Source organism: Hyperolius riggenbachi, chromosome 7 (genome assembly GCF_040937935.1).
Source record: "Hyperolius riggenbachi isolate aHypRig1 chromosome 7, aHypRig1.pri, whole genome shotgun sequence".
In the NCBI taxonomy this organism is placed as follows: Eukaryota; Metazoa; Chordata; class Amphibia; order Anura; family Hyperoliidae; genus Hyperolius; species Hyperolius riggenbachi.
The window spans coordinates 215,244,443-215,263,492 of record NC_090652.1 but is presented as its reverse complement, the minus strand read 5'-3'; the positions used below and the strand labels follow the sequence as shown (position 1 = coordinate 215,263,492).

The 19,050-nt window shown below is 46.7% G+C and overlaps 1 protein-coding gene across 8 annotated transcripts in view; it reads left to right on the top strand.

Moving 5' to 3' along the window:
- The window catches only part of MAP2 (microtubule associated protein 2), a 468,156-nt gene that overhangs the window by 265,379 nt on the left and 183,727 nt on the right, over positions 1 to 19,050 (top strand). The window contains exon 1 of one of the 8 annotated variants that reach the window (XM_068245204.1): positions 13,768 to 13,838. The exons of the other annotated variants lie outside the window; for them this stretch is intronic. The gene's annotated coding sequence lies outside the window, so the exon portion shown is untranslated. Of the gene's footprint in view, positions 1 to 13,767; positions 13,839 to 19,050 lie in introns of those variants that run through there. 8 annotated transcript variants of the gene reach the window in all.

The following is a 19,050-nucleotide window of genomic DNA, read 5'->3' as shown; positions in this document are numbered from 1 at the left end:
CTTTGCTAATATTTGTTTTTAACCAGAGACCTTTAAAGTCGGTATATGCTTTGCCGAATCCAGTCTGCAAGTCTTTGTTTGCATTGTTCTGTGTGACTGAAATTAATAATAAATGATAAAGGTCACAGATCTTGTGTTCATTCATGATGATTGAAAATAAAGCATACAAATACAAGGTGCCTGTGTGACACTTGTTAGTTACACAACACAGAATTAGAGTGTAATGCTTTCTTGGGTACAAACTTTCTGGGGTGGATTCCTTTCTTGTTATTGTTTACAACCTAGATTCTCAATGTGTGCTTTGCTTATAAAGATCACGCAGTGTTCCCCCCTCCTGTCCTCAAGACCCACCAACAGTGCATGTTTTGTGGAAATACACAGAGGTAGTTAATCAGCTCTGCTGAGACACTAATTACCTCACCTGTGAATGTTTGTAGTTTCCTGCAAACCATGTTCTGTTGGTGGGCCTTGAAGACAGGGTTGGGGAACTATGACTTAGAGGACCACTATTGCAAAAATTGTTTAATTCAAATGCATTTGTATAAAATGTTGATTTGTTCCACAGCAAAACACACTTTAAATTGCTGTTTTCCTACGGCGCTGTCACTTACAATAGTTTGTTAAAATCTGACAGGTTTTGGACTAGTCCATCTCCTCATGGGTGATTTTTAGGGGTTTCTTTATTTTCAAAAGTACTTACTGCCAAAACAATATGCAAACAAAGTGCAAGCATGTCGGTAGGCCAGCAGGCATCTTTTTCATAGAGCTTTTCCAGGCAGTGCTTTTATAAAGAATAAAGGAAATACTGAGAATGCCCCACTAGGAGATAGACTAGTTCAAAACCCGTCAGATCTGTCAGATAGTTACTGCCTACTGCAGGGGTGTCAAACTCAATCACACAAGGGGCCAAAATCTAAAACATAGTCTAAGTGGCAGGCCAAATTGTTTAAAATATAACATTTATTGAACAATCTCAAACTAAGTGGCGTAAGTATAAAGACCATGGAGAGAGGGGGTGGGGGGATATATGGGCCTACTCCTCCCCCTTCTGCAGAGTTGTGAAGTGGAGCAGTCCAATATTTCCCTGCTCCAGCGCTGCTTCAGGTCATGTCTGTGTTCACCTCACAGACGCATGCTCTATGCTGCATACCACTGGCACTGAATGCATGTCATGTGATCGGGAGCTGAAGATATGAAAACATTGATGTGTGTGCTCCTGTAGATAGGAAGCAGTGAGTCATCGGTGTTCTCCTTTAGATGGGAAGCAGTGTGCCAAAGGGTGTTCTCCTTTAGATGGGAAGCAGTGTGTCACCTGTGTTCTCCTTTAGATGGGAAGCAGTGTGTTTTCGGTGTTCTCCTTTAGATGGGAAGCAGTGTGTCTTCGGTGTTCTCCTTTAGATGGGAAGCAGTGTGCCACCGGTGACCTCATTTAGATGGGAAGCAGTGTGTTTTCGGTGTTCTCCTTTAGATGGGAAGCAGTATGTCACCTGTGTTCTCCTTTAGATGGGAAGCAGTGTGCCAAAGGGTGTTCTCCTTTAGATGGGAAGCAGTGTGTCACCTGTGTTCTCCTTTAGATGGGAAGCAGTGTGTTTTCGGTGTTCTCCTTTAGATGGGAAGCAGTGTGCCACCGGTGTTCTCCTTTGGATGGGAAGCAGTGTGTCACCGGTGTTTTCCTTTAGATGGGAAGCAGTGTGTCAGCGGTGTTCTCCTTTAGATGGGAAGCAGTGTGTCGCCGGTGTTCTCCTTTAGATGGGAAGCAGTGTGTCACCGGTGTTCTCCTTTATATGGGAAGCAGTGTGCCACCGGTGTTTTCCTTTAGATAGGAAGCAGTGTGTCACCGGTGTGCTCCTTTAGATGCGAAGCAGTGTGCCACCGGTGTTCTCCTTTAGATGGGAAGCAGTGTGCCCCCGGTGTTCTCCTTTAGATGTGAAGCAGTGTGTCACCGGTGTTCTCCTTTAGATGTGAAGCAGTGTGTCACCGGTGTTCTCCTTTAGATGGGAAGCAGTGTGCCACCGGTGTTCTCCTTTAGATGGGAAGCTGTGTGTCACCGGTGTTCTCCTTTAGATAGGAAGCAGTGTGCCACCGGTGTTCTCCTTTAGATGGGAAGCAGTGTGCCACCGGTGCTCTCCTTTAGATGGGAAGCAGTGTGCCACCGGTGTTCTCCTTTAGATGGGAAGCAGTATGCCACCGGTGTTCTCCTTTAGATGAGAAGCAGTGTGCCATCGGTGTTCTCCTTTAGATGGGAAGCAGTGTGCCACCGGTGCTCTCCTTTAGATGGGAAGCAGTGTGTCACCGGTGTTCTCCTTTAGATGGGAAGCAGTGTGCCACAGGTGTTCTCCTTTAGATGGGAAGCAGTGTGCCAGCAGTGTTCTCCTTTAGATGGGAAGCAGTGTGTCACCGGTGTTCACCTTTAGATGGGAAGCAGTATGCCAGCGGTGTTCTCCTTTAGATGGAAAGCAGTGTGTCACCGGTGTTTTCCTTTAGATGGGAAGCAGTGTGTCACCGGTGTTCTCCTTTAGATGGGAAGCAGTGTGTCACCGGTGTTCTCCTTTAGATGGGAAGCAGTGTGTCACCGGTGTGCTCCTTTAGATGGGAAGCAGTGTGCCACAGGTGTTCTCCTTTAGATGGGAAGCAGTGTGCCACCGGTGTTCTCCTTTAGATGGGAAGCAGTGTGCCACAGGTGTTCTCCTTTAGATGGGAAGCAGTGTGTCACCGGTGTTCTCCTTTAGATGGGAAGCAGTGTGCCACCGGTGTGCTCCTTTAGATGGGAAGCAGTGTGTCACCGGTGGGCTCCGTTAGATGGGAAGCAGTGTGCCACCGGTGTTCTCCTTTAGATGGGAAGCAGTGTGTCACCAGTGTTCTCATTTAGATGGGAAGCAGTGTGTCATCGGTGTTCTCCTTTAGATAGGAAGCAGTGTGTCACCGGTGTTCTCCTTTAGATGGGAAGCAGTGTGTCACCGGTGTTCTCCTTTAGATGGGAAGCAGTGTGCCACCGGTGTTCTCCTTTAGATAGGAAGCAGTGTGTCGCCGGTGTTCTCCTTTAGATGGGAAGCAGTGTGTCGCTGGTGTTCTCCTTTAGATGGGAAGCAGTGTGTCATCGGTGTTCTCCTTTAGATAGGAAGCAGTGTGTCACCGGTGTTCTCCTTTAGATGGGAAGCAGTGTGTCACCGGTGTTCTCCTTTAGATGGGTAGCAGTGTGTCACCGGTGTTCTCCTTTAGATGGGAAGCAGTGTGTCACCGGGGTTCTCCTTTAGATGGGAAGCAGTGTGCCACCGGTGTTCTCCTTTAGATGGGAAGCAGTGTGTCACCGGTGTTCTCCTTTAGATGGGAAGCAGTGTGCCACCGGTGTTCTCCTTTAGATAGGAAGCAGTGTGTCGCCGGTGTTCTCCTTTAGATGGGAAGCAGTGTGTCGCTGGTGTTCTCCTTTAGATGGGAAGCAGTGTGCCACCGGTGACCTCATTTAGATGGGAAGCAGTGTGTCGCCGGTGTTCTCCTTTAGATGGGAAGCAGTTTGGCACCGGTGTTCTCCTTTAGATGGGAAGCAGTGTGCCACCAGTGTTCTCCTTTAGATGGGAAGCAGTGTGTCGCCGGTGTTCTCCTTTAGATGGGAAGCCGTGTGTCATCGGTGTTCTCCTTTAGATGGGAAGCAGTGTGTCATCGGTGTTCTCCTTTAGATGGGAAGCAGTGTGCCACCGGTGTTCTCACTTAGATGGGAAGCAGTGTGTCGCCGGTGTTCTCCTTTAGATGGGAAGCAGTGTGCCACCGGTGTTCTCCTTTAGATGGGAAGCAGTGTGTCACCGGTGTGCTTCTTTAGATGGGAAGCAGTGTGCCACAGGTGTTCTCCTTTAGATGGGAAGCAGTGTGCCACCGGTGTTCTCCTTTAGATGGGAAGCAGTGTGCCACCGGTGTTCTCCTTTAGATGGGAAGCAGTGTGTCATCGGTGTTCTCCTTTAGATGGGAAGCAGTGTGTCGCCGGTGTTCTCCTTTAGATGGGAAGCAGTGTGTCATCGGTGTTCTCCTTTAGATGGGAAGCAGTGTGTCATCGGTGTTCTCCTTTAGATGGGAAGCAGTGTGTCACCGGTGCTCTCATTTAGATGGGAAGCAGTGTGTCGCCGGTGTTCTCCTTTAGATTGGAAGCAGTGTGCCACCGGTGTTCTCCTTTAGATGGGAATCAGTGTGTCACCGGTGTTCTCCTTTAGATGGGAATCAGTGTGCCACCGGTGTTCTCCTTTAGATGGGAAGCAGTGTGTCGCCGGTGTTCTCCTTTAGATGGGAAGCAGTGTGTCACCAGTGTTCTCCTTTAAATGGGAAGCAGTGTGCCACCGGTGTTCTCATTTAGATGGGAAGCAGTGTGCCACCGGTGTTCTCCTTTAGATGGGAAGCAGTGTGTTGCCGGTGTTCTCCTTTAGATGGGAAGCAGTGTGCCACCAGTGTTCTCCTTTAGATAGGAAGCAGTGTGTCGCCGGTGTTCTCCTTTAGATGGGAAGCAGTGTGTCACCGGTGTTCTCCTTTAGATGGGAAGCAGTGTGTCATCGGTGATCTCCTTTAGATGGGAAGCAGTGTGTCATCGGTGTTCTCCTTTAGATGGGAAGCAGTGTGTCACCGGTGTTCTCATTTAGATGGGAAGCAGTGTGTCGCCGGTGTTCTCCTTTAGATTGGAAGCAGTGTGCCACCGGTGTTCTCCTTTAGATGGGAATCAGTGTGTCACCGGTGTTCTCCTTTAGATGGGAATCAGTGTGCCACCGGTGTTCTCCTTTAGATGGGAAGCAGTGTGTCACCGGTGTTCTCATTTAGATGGGAAGCAGTGTGTCGCCGGTGTTCTCCTTTAGATTGGAAGCAGTGTGCCACCGGTGTTCTCCTTTAGATGGGAAGCAGTGTGTCACCGGTGTGCTTCTTTAGATGGGAAGCAGTGTGCCACCAGTGTTCTCCTTTAGATGGGAAGCAGTGTGCCACCGGTGTTCTCCTTTAGATGGGAAGCAGTGTGTCAACTGTGTTTTCCTTTAGATGTGAAGCAGTGTGTCACCGGTGTTCTCCTTTAGATGGGAAGCAGTGTGTCGCCGGTGTTCTCCTTTAGATGGGTAGCAGTGTGTCACCGGTGTTCTCCTTTAGATGGGAAGCAGTGTGTCGCCTGTGTTCTCCTTTGGATGGGAAGCAGTGTGTCACCGGTGTTCTCCTTTAGATGGGAAGCAGTGTGTCACCGGTGGGCTCCTTTAGATGGGAAGCAGTGTGCCACCGGTGTGCTCCTTTAGATGGGAAGCAGTGTGTCACCAGTGTTCTCCTTTAGATGGGAAGCAGTGTGCCACCGGTGTTCTCCTTTAGATGGGAAGCAGTGTGCCACCGGTGTTCTCCTTTAGATGGGAAGCAGTGTGTCACCGGTGTTCTCCTTTAGATGGGAAGCAGTGTGTCACCAGTGTTCTCCTTTAGATGGGAAGCAGTGTGTCACCAGTTTTCTCGTTTAGATGGGAAGCAGTGTGTCACCGGTGTTCTCCTTTAGATGGGAAGCAGTGTGCCACCGGTGTTCTCCTTTAGATGGGAAGCAGTGTGTCACCGGTGTTCTCGTTTAGATGGGAAGCAGTGTGCCACCGGTGTTCTCGTTTAGATGGGAAGCAGTGTGTCACCGGTGTTCTCCTTTAGATGGGAAGCAGTGTGCCACCGGTGTTCTCCTTTAGATGGGAAGCAGTGTGTCACCGGTGTTCTCCTTTAGATGGGAAGCAGTGTGCCACCGGTGTGCTCCTTTAGATGGGAAGCAGTGTGTCACCAGTGTTCTCCTTTAGATAGGAAGCAGTGTGTCGCCGGTGTTCTCCTTTAGATGGGAAGCAGTGTGCCACAGGTGTTCTCCTTTAGATGGGAAGCAGTGTGTCACGGGTGTTCTCCTTTAGATGGGAAGCAGTGTGTCACCGGTGTGCTCTTTTAGATGGGAAGCAGTGTGTCACCAGTGTTCTCCTTTAGATGGGAAGCAGTGTGCTACAGGTGTTCTCCTTTAGATGGGAAGCAGTGTGCCACCGGTGTGCTCCTTTAGATGGGAAGCAGAGTGCCACCGGTGTGCTCCTTTGGATGGGAAGCAGTGTGTCACCGGTGTTCTCCTTTAGATGGGAAGCAGCGTGTCACTGGTGTTCTCCTTTAGATGGGAAGCAGTGTGCCACCGGTGTGCTCCTTTAGATGGGAAGCAGTGTGCCACCGGTGTTCTCCTTTAGATAGGAAGCAGTGTGCCACCGGTGTTCTCCTTTAGATGGGAAGCAGTGTGTCACCGGTGTGCTCTTTTAGATGGGAAGCAGTGTGTCACCAGTGTTCTCCTTTAGATGGGAAGCAGTGTGCTACAGGTGTTCTCCTTTAGATGGGAAGCAGTGTGCCACCGGTGTGCTCCTTTAGATGGGAAGCAGTGTGCCACCGGTGTGCTCCTTTGGATGGGAAGCAGTGTGTCACCGGTGTTCTCCTTTAGATGGGAAGCAGCGTGTCACTGGTGTTCTCCTTTAGATGGGAAGCAGTGTGCCACCGGTGTGCTCCTTTAGATGGGAAGCAGTGTGCCACCGGTGTGCTCCTTTAGATGGGAAGCAGTGTGCCACCGGTGTTCTCCTTTAGATAGGAAGCAGTGTGCCACCGGTGTTCTCCTTTAGATGGGAAGCAGTGTGCCACCGGTGTGCTCCTTTAGATGGGAAGCAGTGTGCCACCGGTGTTCTCCTTTAGATGGGAAGCAGTGTGCCACCGGTGTTCTCCTTTAGATAGGAAGCAGTGTGCCACCGGTGTGCTCCTTTAGATGGGAAGCAGTGTGCCACCGGTGTGCTCCTTTAGATGGGAAGCAGTGTGCCACCGGTATTCTCCTTTAGATAGGAAGCAGTGTGCCACCGGTGTGCTCCTTTAGATGGGAAGCAGTGTGCCACCGGTGTGCTCCTTTAGATGGGAAGCAGTGTGCCACCGGTGTTCTCCTTTAGATGGGAAGCAGTGTGCCACCGGTGTGCTCCTTTAGATGGGAAGCAGTGTGTCACCGGTGTTCTCCTTTAGATGGGTAGCAGTGTGTCACCGGTGTTCTCCTTTAGATGGGATGCAGTGTGCCACCGGTGTGCTCCTTTAGATGGCAAGCAGTGTGCCACCAGTGTTCTCCTTTAGATGGGAAGCAGTGTGCCACCGGTGTTCTCCTTTAGATAGGAAGAAGTGTGTCGCCGGTGTTCTCCTTTAGATGAGAAGCAGTGTGCCACCCCTGTTTTCCTTTAGATGGGAAGCAGTGTGCCACCAGTGTTCTCCTTTAGATGGGAAGCAGTGTGCCAGCGGTGTTCTCCTTTAGATGGGAAGCAGTGTGTCATCGGTGTTCTCCTTTAGATGGGAAGCAGTGTTTCACCGGTGTTCTCCTTTAGATGGAAAGCAGTGTGTCACCGGTGTGCTGCTTTAGATGGGAAGCAGTGTTTCACCGGTGTCCTCCTTTAGATGTGAAGCAGTATGCCAGCGGTGTTTTCCTTTAGATGGGAAGGAGTGTGTCATCGGTGTTCTCCTTTAGATAGGAAGCAGTGTGTCACCGGTGTTCTCCTTTAGATGTGAAGCAGTGTGTCACCGGTGCTCCTTTAGATGGGAAGCAGTGTTTCACCGGTGTCCTCCTTTAGATGTGAAGCAGTGTGTCACCAGTGTTATCCTTTAGATGGGAAGGAGTGTGTCATCGGTGTTCTCCTTTAGATGTGAAGCAGTGTGCCACCGGTGATCTCCTTTAGATGGGAAGCAGTGTGCCACCGGTGTTCTCCTTTAGATGTGAAGCAGTGTGCCACCGGTGTTCTCCTTTAGATGGGAAGCAGTGTGCCACCGGTGTTCTCCTTTAGATGGGAAGCAGTGTGCCACCGGTCCTCTCCTTTAGATGGGAAGCAGTGTGCCACCGGTGTTCTCCTTTAGATGTGAAGCAGTGTGTCACCGGTGTTCTCCTTTAGATGGGAAGCAGTGTTCCACCGACCGGTGTTCTCCTTTACATGGGAAGCAGTGTGCCACCGGTCCTCTCCTTTAGATGGGAAGCAGTGTACCACCGGTGTTCTCCTTTAGATGGGAAGCAGTGTGCCACCGGTCCTCTCCTTTAGATGGGAAGCAGTGTGCCACCGGTGTTCTCCTTTAGATGGGAAGCAGTGTGCCACCGGTCCTCTCCTTTAGATGGGAAGCAGTGTGCCACCGGTGTTCTCCTTTAGATGGGAAGCAGTGTGCCACCGGTCCTCTCCTTTAGATGGGAAGCAGTGTGTCGCCGGTGTTCTCATTTAGATGGGAAGCAGTGTGCCACCGGTGCTCTCCTTTAGATGGGAAGCAGTGTGCCACCGGTCCTCTCCTTTAGATGGGAAGCAGTGTGCCACCGGTGTTCTCCTTTAGATGGGAAGCAGTGTGCCACCGGTGCTCTCCTTTAGATGGGAAGCAGTGTGTCACCGGTCCTCTCCTTTAGATGGGAAGCAGTGTGCCACCGGTCCTCTCCTTTAGATGGGAAGCAGTGTGCCACCGGTGTTCTCCTTTAGATGGGAAGCAGTGTGCCACCGGTGCTCTCCTTTAGATGGGAAGCAGTGTGTCACTGGTGTTCTGCTTTAGAGTAGTAATAGTAATTAGTAATTAATAGCTTTTTACTTTGTGCATATTTTATATTTTTACAGCTCTCAGCTTATTTTAGGAGCCTTAAGGTGTTCCCATATTTTTTGCTTAGCCAACACTTCCTCCCATTAGAACTGTCACTTAAAAGGATACCCGAGGTGACATGTGACATGATGAGATAGACATGTGTATGTACAGTGCCTAGCACACAAACAACTAGGCTGTGTTCCTTTTTTTCTTCCTCTGTCTGAAAGAGTTAAATATCAGGTATGTAAGTGGCTGACTCAGTCCTGACTCAGACAGGAAGTGACTACAGTGTGTCCCTAAATGATAAGACATTCCAACTATAAAACACATTCCTAGCAGAAAATTTCTTCTGAGGGCAAGAAAGAGATTAAAAAGGGGAATTTCTTATCAGTGAGGGTCACACTGTAGTCACTTCCTGTCAGGACTGAGTCAGCCACTTACATACCTGATATTTAACTCTTTCAGGCAGAGAAAGACAATAAGAAACACAGCATAGTTATTAGTGTGCTTGGCACTGTACATACACATGTCTACCTCATCATGTCACATGTTACCTAGGGTATCCTTTAACCACCCAAGCACACTGATTCCCCCCTCTGCCCCCTGATCGCCCACAGCACCCCTCAGACCCCCCCCCCCCTGCCCACCCCCCAGACCACTGTTTGCACCCAATCACCCCCCTAATCACCCATCAATCACTCCCTGTCACTATCTGTCAACGCTATTTTTTTTTTAGTCCCTAATCTGCCCCCTACTCCCTCCTGATCACCCCCCTACCCCTCTGTTATTCCCTGTAATAACCCACTGATCACCTGTCAATCACCCATCAATCACCCCCTGTCACTGCCACCCATCAATCACCCCCTGGCACTGCCACCCATCAATCAGCCCCTAACCTGCCCCTTGCGGGCAATCTGATCACCCACCCACACCAATAGATCGCCCGCAGGTCCGACATCAGATCACCACCCAAGCGCAGTGTTTACATCTATTCTCTCCTCTAAACACCCACTAATTACCCATCAATCACCCATCAATTACCCCCTATCACCACCTGTCACTGTTACCCATCAGATTAGACCCTAATCTGCCCCTTGCGGGCACCCAATCACCCGCCCACACGCTCAGATTGCCCTCAGACCCCCCCTTATCAATTCGCCAGTGCAATATTTACATCTGTTATTCCCTGTAATAACCCACTGATCACCTGTCAATCACCCATCAATCACCCCCTGGCACTGCCACCCATCAATCAGCCCCTAACCTGCCCCTTGCGGGCAATCTGATCACCCACCCACACCAATAGATCGCCCGCAGGTCCGACATCAGATCACCTCCCAAGTGCAGTGTTTATATCTCTTCTCTCCTCTAAACACCCACTAATCACCCATCAATCACCCCCTATCACCACCTGTCACTGTTACCCATCAGATTAGACCCTAATCTGCCCCTAGGGCACCCAATCACCCGCCCACACCTCAGAACGCCCTCAGACCCCAGCCCTGATCACCTCGCCAGTGCATTGCTTGCATCCATTTCCCCCCTCTAATCACACCTTGAGACACCCATCAATCACCTCCTGTCACCCCCTAGCACACCTACCCATCAGATCAGGCCCTAATTTGCCCCGTGTGGGCTCCTGATCACTCGGCCAAACCCTCAGATCCCCCTCAGACCCCCTTCCTATCACCTCCCCAGTGCATTGATTGCATCTATTTTCCCCTCTAACCGCCCCCTGAGACACCCATCATTAACCTCCTGTCACCCCCCTAGCACTCCTATCCATCAGAACAGGCCCAATACATCCTGTCATCTAAGAGGCCACCCTGCTTATGACCGGTTCCACAAAATTTGCCCCCTCATAGACCACCTGTCATCAAAATTTGCAGATGCTTATACCCCTGAACAGTCATTTTGAGGCATTTGTTTTCTAGACTACTCCTCGCGGTTTAGGGCCCCTAAAATGCCAGGGCGGTATAGGAAACCCACAAGTGACCCCATTTTAGAAAGAAGACACCCCAAGGTATTCTGTTAGGTGTATGATGAGTTCATAGAAGATTTTATTTTTTGTCAAAAGTTAGCGGAATTTTTATTGTTTTTTTCACAACGTGTCATTTTTCACTAACTTGTGACAAAAAATAAAATCTTCTACGAACTCACCATACCCCTAACGGAATACCTTGGGGTGTCTTCTTTCTAAAATGGGGTCACTTGTGGGGTTCCTATACTGCCCTGGCATTTTAGGGGCCCTAAACCGTGAGAAGTAGTCTAGAAAACAAATGCCTCAAAATGACCTGTGAATAGGACGTTGGGCCCCTTAGCGCACCTAGGCTGCAAAAAAGTGTCACACATGTGGTATCGCCATACTCAGGAGAAGTAGTATAATGTGTTTTGTGGTGTAATTTTACACATACCCATGCTGGGTGGGAGAAATCTCTCTGTAAATGGACAATTGTATGTAAAAAAAAAATCAAAAATGTGTCATTTACAGAGATATTTCTCCCACCCAGCATGGTTATATGTAAAAATACACCACAAAACACATTATACTACTTCTTCTGAGTACGGCGATACCACATGTGTGACACTTTTTTGCAGCCTAACTGTGCTAAGGGGCCCAAAGTCCAATGAGTACCTTTAGGATTTCACAGGTCATTTTGAGACAATTGGGTTCAACACTACTCCTCACGGTTTAGGGCCCCTAAAATGCCAGGGCAGTATAGGAACCCCACAAGTGACCCCATTTTGGAAAGACTACACCCCAAGGTATTCCGTTAGAAGTACGGTGAGTTCATAGAAGATTTTATTTTTTGTCACAAGTTAGCGGAAATTGATATGTATTGTTTTTTTTTCACAAAGTGTCATTTTCCGCCAACTTGTGACAAAAAAAAAAATCTTCTATGAACTCACCATACTCCTAACAGAATACCTTGGGGTGTCTTCTTTCTAAAATGGGGTCACTTGTGGGGTTCCTATACTGCCCTGGCATTTTAGGGGCCCTAAACCGTGAGGAGTAGTCTAGAAAACAAATGCCTCAAAATGACCTGTGAATAGGACGTTGGGCCCCTTAGCGCACCTAGGCTGCAAAAAAGTGTCACACATGTGGTATCGCCGTACTCAGAAGAAGTAGTATAATGTGTTTTGTGGTGTATTTTTATACATACCCATGCTGGGTGGGAGAAATCTCTCTGTAAATGGACAATTGTGTGTAAAAAAAATCAAATAATTGTCATTTACAGAGATATTTCTCCCACCCAGCATGGGTATGTGTAAAAATACACCCCAAAACACATTATAATACTTCTCCTGAGTACGGCGATACCACATGTGTGGCACTTTTTTGCACCCTAACTGCGCTAAGGGGCCCAAAGTCCAATGAGTACCTTTAGGATTTCACAGGTCATTTTGCGACATTTGGTTTCAAGACTACTCCTCACGGTTTAGGGCCCCTAAAATGCCAGGGCAGTATAGGAATCCCACAAATGACCCCATTTTAGAAAGAAGACACCCCAAGGTATTCCGTTAGGAGTACGGTGAGTTCATAGAAGATTTTATTTTTTGTCACAAGTTAGCGGAAAATGACACTTTGTGAAAAAAAAAATTAAAATCAATTTCTGCTAACTTGTGACAAAAAAAAAATAAAATCTTCTATGAACTCACCATACTCCTAACGGAATACCTTGGGGTGTCTTCTTTCTAAAATGGGGTAATTTGTGGGGTTCCTATACTGTCCTGGCATTTTAGGGGCCCTAAACCGTGAGGAGTAGTCTTGAAACCAAATTTCTCAAAATGACCTGTGAAATCCTAAAGGTACTCATTGGACTTTGGGCCCCTTAGCGCAGTTAGGGTGCAAAAAAGTGCCACACATGTGGTATCGCCGTACTCAGGAGAAGTAGTATAATGTGTTTTGGGGTGTATTTTTCCACATACCCATGCTGAGTGGGAGAAATATCTCTATAAATAGACAATTGTGTGTAAAAAAAAATAAAAAATTGTCATTTACGGAGATATTTCTCCCACCCAGCATGGGTATGTGTAAAAATACACCCCAAAACACATTATACTACTTCTCCTGAGTACGGCAATACCACATGTGTGGCACTTTTTTGAAGCCTAACTGCGCTAAGGGGCCCAAAGTCCAATGAGCATCTTTAGGCTTTACAGGGGTGCTTACAATTAGGCACCCCCCAAAATGCCAGGACAGTGAACACACCCCACAAATGACCCCATTTTGGAAAGTAGACACTTCAAGGTATTCAGAGAGGAGCATAGTGAGTCCGTGGCAGATTTCATTTTTTTTTGTCGCAAGTTAGAAGAAATGGAAACTTTTTTTTTTTCTTTTTTGTCAGAAAGTGTCATTTTCCGCTAACTTGTGACAAAAAATAAAATCTTCTATGAACGCACCATGCCTCTCACTGAATACTTTGGGATGTCTTCTTTCCAAAATGGGGTCATTTGGGGGGTATTTGTACTATCCTGGAATTTTAGCCCCTCATGAAACCTGACAGGTGCGCAGAAAAGTCAGAGATGCTTGAAAATGGGAAAATTCACTTTTGGCACCATAGTTTGTAAACGCTATAACTTTTACCCAATCCAATAAATATACACTGAATGTTTTTTTTTTTTATCAAAGACATGTAGCAGAATAACTTTCGCGCTCAAATGTATAGGAAATTTTACTTTATTTGAAAAATGTCAGCACAGAAAGTTAAAAAAAAATAAAAAAATTTTGCCAAAATTCATGTCTTTTTTGCTGAATATAATAAAAAGTAAAAATCGCAGGAGCAATCAAATAGCACCAAAAGAAAGCTTTATTAGTGACAAGAAAAGGAGCCAAAATTCATTTAGGTGGTAGGTTGTATGAGCGAGCAATAAACCGTGAAAGCTGCAGTGGTCTGAATGGAGAAAAAGGCTCTGGTCCTTAAGGGGCGAAAAGACTGTGGTCCTCAAGTGGTTAAGATATCTGTTATAATTATCTCTCAGACTGAAGGTGTGCGCAATTACTGTCACCCATAGTTATTGGGAACCGATAGCTAGGGTGACAGCTCTGGGTGTGAGTACACACAGACATATGCTTGTCTACAACTGAGCAATATGTACAGTTGCTATGGAGAGGGGAGGAGGGACAAGGCCCAGTGCATGATGGAGTGGCTGCTGCCAGGCAGGACAAGGAGGAGAACAATGTGCTCGTTTGAGAGTTAAAGCCTCATACATACAGTAGAGGAGTGTCCCATGAAGTCTTCACACAACCTTGTGTCCCGCATCAATGGGTGAGCGTGTTGTTACCCCACCTGCCACAAACCAATCTATCGTGTGCCACCTCAACATTCTTCCTCCTCTCCCAGTGCACATTGCTCAGCTGTTGCAGATGTGTCTGCATAGGCCTTTTTTACCCCAGTATCACCCTAACAATCAAACCATGATTTTTACAGGTGACACAAGCACACAATAACTATCAGTTGTTAGGGTGACGGTTTGGGCCCTTTATAGACATGCAGCTTGGCTGAGCAGCGTGTAATATTCAGTGAAAAGAGAAGGAAGGATAATAGACTATGCATTATAGAGTGGCTTCTGCCAGGCAGGGTGAGTATGAAAACGATTTAGTGGTTCCTCAGTGTTGTTGTGGGACATGTGTATACACACTAGATTCCCAGTGGAAACCTTGCCGAACATTCGCCTCAGCCAAGGTTTTTTGTAGCATGTGTAAAAGCTTGACAGCCTTGTACACATGCACTATGAGTGTCACCCTTAAAGATCATTGATCAATCATTAGAACAATAGTTTGGGGTAGGAGCGCTGTAGAGACCCACTATTTGGCTACATAATAACGAGTGCAAACACTATGCAATTGTTCGGGACACCCGTATCGCAGGGCAATCGCGGTACTGTAAAATACTTTAGAAGGGAATGGGACTGCAGCACGAACAAGGCCTAAGACCTCTTTTCCATGGTAGACTGAACTGCGTGCTTGTCGTGCAGTCTTCCAGCCACAAGCGCCATTTGGCTGCAGATACATGCAGCCAAGTGGCAGCGTTTGGTAACACTGCACATGTCACATTTGACAAGCGGCAGTGTTACCAGACCGTCAAAAAAAAATCTCATGTCACATCTGGGGATGGCAATCGATATGCTAGCAAGCGCCTGTAAACGCTTGGCTGGCATACAGGATCACAGGCGGTGAATTCATTGACTCGTTTAAAAGACTCCCATAAAACTGTTTGGCTTAAATTGCCCACTTTTAGTAAAACACAGATTTGTTGTAGTCCATTTCATATTTTACCCCTATAGCACTGCTCAGATGTGACAGTAAACGAAACATGGAGAAATGGAATTCCAATAACATAATTTGCTGACGCTATATGATGGTAATCTATGTACATACCTGCCTATACATTCTAGCCTACAGAAATCAGACACTCCACTGTATGTATGATTTGTCTCCGTATTGCCAGTAAAATATGTCTTCAGCGTTTCTGGTTTGTGAAGCCAGCAGTTTCACCTCCCTCCGGCCCTGGTTACATGCTGAGTTTACATGCTGAGTTTTGCTCATTTTTTTGTTGCTGTAGTTTAAAGGGTTATTCAACTCTAGTTCAAAAATCTATAAAACCATTATGTATTATCTTTCAGCGTCAGTTTGTAGCTGTGATAACTTTGTTAGGAGAAGTGCTGGGAAACCATGGCAACAATAGATAGCTTGGTGTAAGGGCCCGTTTCCACTAGTGCGGTGCGGAATCGCCGCATATCACCGCTGACAAAATCGCATGCGGATGTGATTCCGCATGCGTTTTTTGCCGCGATTTCGCATGCGATTTCGCATAGGCAGGGTATATGCGATTTTAACCATGTCACTGCCTGTGTCAATTTACATTACTTTCAATGCGAAATCGCGGCAAAAAACGCATGCAAAAAACGCATGCGATTTCCCTATTAAATACATTGCCTGCGATTCGCCTGCATTCCACACGCAGGCGAATTCTGCAGGGTCTACCGTGCAGAAAAATCCTGCACATAAAAAAGCAAATGAAAACTGACAAGTGGAAACAGTCCCATCCACTTGTATTGCCTATGCGAATCCGCATGCGTTGTCTGCATGCGAATTCGCGCTAGTGGAAACGGGCCCTAAAAGATACCCAAAATTCTCTGCTTTCTGTTTGTCTCATTGGTTCATGATGAGTCAACACAAAGCATAAAATAACTTGTTGTTTATGTACTGTAACTATTTTGTGGGGTTTATGGCAAATATACATTCATTTTGTAGGGATCCCACACGTGAAAATAAATGATGGCTCTGCATATACAGTGTCTGGAGTTATTTACCCATCTCATTAAACAGCCGAAAGCTTTCACATGAAGCCTGCAGAGCTGCTGAGCATTAGGCCCGGTTCACACTGGCAATTTAGTGGCAAATGGATCTGTGAAAACGTATCTGATTACCCGTCCATCGAATCCGTTTTCACTCCGTTGCCACTCAGTTACTTCCATTCCATTTCCCCACATCTCCCCAGACCCCCATCCCCAAAGTGGATTTTGCTCCTTAGAATGATCTGTTTCTTTACTAGTGTGAAAGAAACGTTCCGTTTTCTCATTGCCCCCAATGCAGTGCTTCAGCTTCCGTTTCCGTTCCACTGGGCTCAGCAGTCCGGGAAAATTGCTGCAGAAGGGAACTTGCGGTCCCTTTAGCGGATCGTGCCGAATGGATCTGTTCAAACGGACAGATGTGAACGGATCCATAGGTTAACATTGGATCCATTTGCATCTGTTTCAATACATTCCCTTCCAATCTGGGAACAAATCTTTTTTTTTTTTAACACAAATGTGAACCAGCCAACCAGGCCTTATATTGAGAAACACCAGAGTAATCATCATGGATGTGACTGTTAAATGAAAAAAATCCTGGAGAGAGTATACAGTTTAAGGCCCCCTGGACACTGACATTATGAACCTGCATAGTGTTCTGTGGCGTAGCTAAGGAGCTGTGAGCCCTGATGCAAGTTTTACATTGGGGCCCCCCAAGCATTCTATAAATAACAATTGATTAGGCGCACCAAACCCTGCCAATGGCAACTACAGTGTCAGAGGTGCAAGAAGGGGATGGGGAGCAGCTTGTTAATGATTACCACTATTCAAAGTTTCTATAGAAGTGATTATTATGAGCACAGAATCAGAATTAATTTATTTCACAAGTAAGTTTGCACTTACAAGGAATTTGTCTTGGCAGTTGCTTAACAAACGCAAACACACACAAACAAAAATATACAAGGACAGACAGTATGTATATTACAAGTCAAGGACAGTATGTAAGTATAGTGGCAGCAAGCAAGGTGAGAATTGTTCATTTTCAGTTCTGTGCTGATTACTTTCAAGTCCTAGTAGCTCTAACGTGGTTCAGCATTAAGCATGGGTACCGGAGCTGAAAGATAGAGTAAGCTGGGTGAGAGGGGTCAGCGGCAATTTTGGTTGCTCTCTTTCTGTACCTGCTAGCGTAAAGATCCTGCAGGGAAGGTAAGCTACAGCCAATTATCCTTTCTGCTGTTCGGATGATGCGCTGCAGCCTCCCCTTTTCTAATGCTGAGTCGAACCATACAGTCATAGATGATGTTATGGTGGATTCGATAATTGCAGTGTAGAACTGTACCATTCGTTTTTTAGGTAGGCCAAACTTTCTCAGCTGGCGTAGATGGTACATCCTCTGCTGCGCTTTCTTGATGATAGTGGCCGTATTGTTATCCCATTTTAAGTTGTTTGAGATTGTGGACCCAAGAAACATAAATGACTCTACCTGGGTTATTGCAGATCCATTTATGGTTAAGGGGAGGTGCTGGGGGGAGATCTCATTAAGTCTATTATCATCTCCATGGTTTTGAGAGCATTTAGTTCCAAGGTGTTGCTGCTGCACCAGGAGCAAAGCTGTCCCACTACATGCCTGTATGCAGACTCGTCCCCGTTTTGTATGAGACCAACTACTGTTGTGTTATCTGCAAACTTCAGAACCTTAACAGATGGATCTGTGGAGATGCAGTCATTGGTATAAAGTGAGTAGAGCTGTGGGGAAAGTACACAGCCCTGGGGTGCACCAGTACTGACTGTCAGAGAGCTTAATGTGTGTTTCCCAAGTATAACATGCTGTCTCCTATCGGTTAAGAAATTGGTTTTCCATTTGCAGATGGATTCAAGTATGTGTAGCTGGGAGAGCTGGAAACAGTAAATTCGGGCGCCTGAGGCTAGTGGACAAATCGGGCGCCGCCATTCACTCCTATAATAAATATCGTTTAATGGGCGCCCGATAGGAAAAAAGGGCGCCGGAGAAAAATAACGTTTTAAAAGCGGCGCCCGGAGACTTAATGTTTTATTACTGCTTCTCATGATTACACATTATTTAATGATTTATACATTTTTAAATATTATTTTTAAACGAAAAACAGTACAAATTTTTTTAAAACATTATTTTTAAACGAAAAACAGTACATTTTTTTTTTACCATTATTTTTAAACGAAAAAACCAACAGGGGGGTCTTAGGTTTAGGCACCAACAGGGGGGTCTTAGGTTTAGGCACCAACAGGGGGGTCTTAGGTTTAGGCACCAACAGGGGGTCTTAGGTTTAGGCACCAAAAGGGGGGTCTTAGGTTTAGGCACCAACAGGGGGGTCTTAGGTTTAGGCACCAACAGGGGGTCTTAGGTTTAGGCACCAACAGGGGGGTCTTAGGTTTAGGCACCAACAGGGGGGTCTTAGGTTTAGGCACTAACAGGGGGGTCTTAGGTTTAGGCACCAACAAGGGGGTCTTAGGTTTAGGCACTAACAGGGGGGTCTAGGGGTTAGGGGTAGGTACAGGGAGGGTTACTTAGGCACCAACAGGGGGGGTCTTAGGTTTAGGCATCAACAGGGGGGTCTAGGGGTTAGGGGTAGGTACAGGGAGGGTTACTTAGTAATTTTTTTTTTAAACGTTATTATACGTTTCACTATTTAAACGAAAGATTAACGTTTTTACAATTGCCGATTTAATGCACAATATTTAATGATTTATAACTTTAAAAAACATTAATTTTAAACGAAATACAGTACAATACATTTTTAAACGTTATCCATGCTTATCGTTAAAAACCCGGCGCCCTTTTTTCCCAGCGCCCCTTTTTAACGTACGCGGGAGAGCTTGCTGTGTAGCAGTGATAGAATTATGGTATTAAATGCAGAGCTGAAATCTATGAATAAAATCCTGGTGTAGGTTCCTGGGGTGTCTAGATGCTGTAGTACATAATGCATACACATGTTAATGGCGTTGTCTGCAAATCTATTAGGCCTGTAGGCAAATTGCAGAGTCCAGCAGGGGATCTGTGATGGATTTCAGATAAGCCATTATCAGTTTTTCAAGTGCTTTCATAACCAATGATGTCAGGGCAACAGGCCTGTAATCGTTTAAGCAGGACCAATAGAGATCTAATACTTCAGTTGAGGGAGGGCCCTTTTTGGCCCCTCTGGCCCAAGG